This window comes from Tachypleus tridentatus, chromosome 9 (assembly GCF_004210375.1).
Source record: "Tachypleus tridentatus isolate NWPU-2018 chromosome 9, ASM421037v1, whole genome shotgun sequence".
NCBI classification, from domain to species: Eukaryota; Metazoa; Arthropoda; class Merostomata; order Xiphosura; family Limulidae; genus Tachypleus; species Tachypleus tridentatus.
In genome coordinates, this window is record NC_134833.1 from 155,418,651 (window position 1) to 155,422,961 (window position 4,311).

The window sequence follows — 4,311 nt, forward strand, 5'->3', positions numbered from 1 at the left end:
GCCTTTTGCGTTTCTTTTTTTTTTTGAAGAGTATATATTTCTACATTTCTTGATGAATCAGTACTAGACTTAATATAGTGAAGAAAACGTGATGAAGAAGGTAAGGTTTGGTTGAGGATTAGACCGCCTGTTTCTTTCTATACATGAGCGCCTTAATAATTGTTTCTTTAATCCTTATCGGTTACCATGTTTCTTGATCCCTCAACACCAAACTAGACAGTGGGAATCATAATAACACGAAAAAGGTTATCAAGGACAATGGTATAATTTCGTTAATAACTGCTGTACCTCATCTGTCAAGTTGACTTAAGGACATAAGAAAGACCATAAAGTGGGATAAACCCCTATCGAATTTCATACTGAAAGAAGTAGTAAAAAACAATATGTCTTTCTTTCTGTTATTTTTACCTTTATGAATTTTGTTGAACATTTAATCATTATTATGTTAAAATGGAAGCAAAATTTCTCATGGTTTTTTGGAAACGAGATTTTTTATCTCTAGTCCAATGGACGGTACTCCAGATAGTATTAAGTAAAGATATTTTTATTAGAACAGGATTCAAACTTAATAGAAATATGTATTACTATAAGTAAATAGAGAAAAATTATATAGTGTCAGATATCAAAATCTGTGTGTGTTTACTTCGGTAAAATCAGTGTTTGAATACTTTTATCATAATCCAATTAACATCTCACGAGATACTTAACTCGTTGAATGTTTGCTTCGAAAACAAAATAGTGGTACAGCTTGTATAAACGTAATGGTAAAATAATTTATAAATATCCGAAGATAAAGTTTTCAGTTATCATTTGAAGAGAAAGAATCAACTCTCAATGTTATGTACGTAAGTCGTCTCTAATGTAGAATTGAACTACTCTGATGTTAATTAGCTCCGGGTTTGTACCCCTCTAGACCACCAAAGATCATCTGGGGAAATGTAAAATTATATCTTTGGTTTATATGTCTAGGTGAATCTCTTGTATATTTACACGTTTGGTGTCATTACTGAGACGGCTTAACAACGTTAATATTTTCAAATAAAATCAGGAATCTAAATATGCGGACGAAGTTTGCGGTGGGCGGTGATGACTAGCTGCTTTATTCTAGTCTTACACTGTCAAATAGTTACCTGTTAGCTGGTTTGTTATTTTTTACACAAGAACAATTGTCAAGCTTGACACTAAGCTGTACAAGTTTTGTATTAAGTTATCGTGATATTTGTAGACTGGTTCGTAACACTAAAACGTTGCTCTAATCTCTTTATGATGAGTGGAATTTTAGCTCCCAACAGTGGTAAACGTTTCACCTGTTATAGCCAGGTCTATACACTTATCTGTTGACCAAAGTAAACATTAAACTTTATAAATTTCTGATTGTGGTTCTAATTCTTGCGAAAGTTATAATTATCAGGGATATGGCTATTACTGAAAGTTTATGGACGTTGCGTCCATTTCATGGACATATAAAAACTGAACAAATAAACGGGAAAAATAAAAGAAAATTTTTAAATGAAAGCAGGGATCGTTTGTTATTTTAGAATTGCTATAAGTATCAAAAACAAAATAAATACTAAAATAAATATATACAAACAAGTGATACCAGTTGGATATGTTTTAAAACGATTCGTACATGTGAACGAAGCAGTCTAAATTTTCCAGTGAAATTAAGGATTGAATATTATTTAAAAATTTCTCCAACCAGCATCGCTTTGTTTGTGTACCTTTTATTGTTAAATTTATTTTGTTTTGGGCCTGACATGGCCAGGTGGTTAGGGCTCTGGACTCGTAATCTGAGTGTCGCGGGTTCGAATCCCCGTCACATTAAACATGTTCGCTGTTTCAGCCGTGGAATAGTTATAATGTGGAGTCAATCCCACTATTCATTGATAAAAGGGTAGCTCAAAAGTTGAGCTTACATTGCTTAGTTAGGGACGGTTAGCACTGATAGCCTTCATGTAGCTTTGCGTGAAATTCAAACAAAAACAAATATTCTCTTTCAAATATTTCTATGTATAAACACCGATCTCTACTTTCCGTTAAACTTTTATTTCTCTTTCCTATTTTTATACCTGCTCATCAGGAATTTTGGTCACATTTCTTGACTAACCAGGTCCGTGCGCAAAATGTTTTAAAGAGGAGTTCCAATTTGTGAGATCAAAAGCCAACACATACTGTACAAGTAAAGTCTAGTACTTGCTTCCTTAAAATATTTTGTTCTAAATACGTTCTAAGATATTAAGTTTGAAAGCCATTTTACAAGAACAATTTTATGGCTCTTTACATAAATTCTTCAAGTATCCCGTGGAAAGTCAACAAATCATTATCCTGTTTAAATACTGCATGGAGAACTAGAATTACCTTAAAATAAATATATACGTTTTATTATAGTAAAATACTGTATTATCTAAATGCAGAGTAGTTATTAATTGTTAAATTACATTATTAATTGAAATATCTCTGTACAGCAATAGTATATTAGCTGTTTCAGTCATTGGTTACCGTGTACGTACATGTACACACTATTGAAACTACATATCAGCATGCTTCCTTTTCTTGGTACGGCCCGGCATGCTCGCCCTTTCTGTCGGGAAAGGGGGCGTTGTAATGTTTCGATAAATTCCACTATTCGTCGGTAAAAGTGTAGCCCAAGAGTTTACGGTGGGTGATGATGACTAGCTGCCTTCCCTCTAGTCTTACTCTGCTAAATTAGGGACGGTAAGCGCAGATAGCCCTCGAGTAGCTTACGTGAAATTAAACAAACAAACAAATCATTCTCTTAAGGTTCGTTTCCATGTTTATATGCAGTTTGAATGTTGATTGCAGTGTCGTAATGATTATGGATAAAAGTTAGAATATAAAATCTTTCTTGTCTTCTGTCCATCTAGAACCAGGTTTTGACATATGACTTTGTTTTCATTTGTTAAGTTTTACAACTTGCTTTAATGTGCCTTCCAAGGCAGAGACGTCAACAATAGAAATGGCCCAGACATATCTCTGAACCTTTGAAAGAGTCTGTATACATCTTAATCGAATATTCATAAGACGAAGAACAGATACTAAACATTCACATGAACATGAACTTAGTGGCAGTGTTGGAAAGAGTTTCAGTAAGCGAAAAATATTTGGTACATTGAAGTACGTTTAAACAATCAACCAGAATGTGAAGCCTATCCTAGAAAGGTATAGAAAGTAATTTTGTCTTCCAACGATGAAGTGTTTCATCAAAAATCTTCCCTTGATGACGAGAAACCCACTCGAAATATAAATGTATCTTAGTACGAATCTCCTTATCAGTAAAATCTTCTCTGTAAAAAATTATAGCTTGTCTAATATCAGAGATAGAAACCTCTTTTGCGAGATTAGATGATGTAAGCTTCTGAATTGATGGTTTTCGTGTACATCAAATCTGAAGGAAAGGTTACCCGTCAAGAAAAGGAATGGTTACTGTTTTCTTAAAGTAATGCTCCACGAAAGTATATTCTGCATTGACACATTGGGCTTTTCGGTAACTGTCTTGTAGCATGCTAACATTAATGTTAAATTTGTTTGCGGCATTACTGTTGTGTTTTAAGATACGATGTGAAGTTATTTGACCGCAATCAGTACCTTATAACACTCTTATTTTAAGGAAATCACCCTATTATAAATATGTGCGTGGCACCGCTCTATTCACGAACTACATAAACGGTTATCTCGGTATTATTGATACTTTTACCATAATCCGTTCAACGTCCCATGTTTAGAGGTTGGATGATGAAATAGACATATTTAAGGCATAAATGTAATTCTATTGCAATTAATAATTGCTCCATGAAAAAAAACAACAATAATATTCAGTAGATAACAACGTTGTATTTAAACGGTCAGTTTAAATAATAACACTCGCCCAGAAGGTAGAATTGAACTACTCTGACGTTAATCAGCTACGGGTTTGAAGCCCGCACCCGGACCACCGAAGATCATCTGGGCGGTAATATGGTATTCCTTGGTTCTATATATAATGATAAATTGGAAGTTTTTTATGTGTTTGGTGTGAAAGTCAAAATAGTTTAATTATTTCAACCTTTTAAAACTAAAATCAGTGAATTAAGTAAACAAGTAAGTAAAGTAATTTTTCTTGAATTCTTATTAAAATAGTTTAGTTTAGTATTAACGAAATAAAATGTTATATGTCTTTTAAAGCAAACAATGAAACCTGTACTATTACTTTTTATTTTATTCGTAGTTAGAGATGTTCACGACGTCTAGTAGTAAGTTTCTCAACCATGACGCTTTCTTGTTCGAGAGTTTTCCTTGTTTGTCGTCGAATTT

General features: G+C 33.3%; 1 non-coding gene across 1 annotated transcript; it reads right to left on the bottom strand.

Annotated features, from left to right (window-relative positions):
* Positions 1-3,883: 3,883 nt before the first annotated feature.
* On the bottom strand, positions 3,884-3,969 carry TRNASTOP-UCA (transfer RNA opal suppressor (anticodon UCA)). The gene has a single exon. It is a non-coding gene; the product is annotated as a tRNA-Sec (tRNA).
* Between the last annotated feature and the right edge of the window lie 342 nt (positions 3,970-4,311).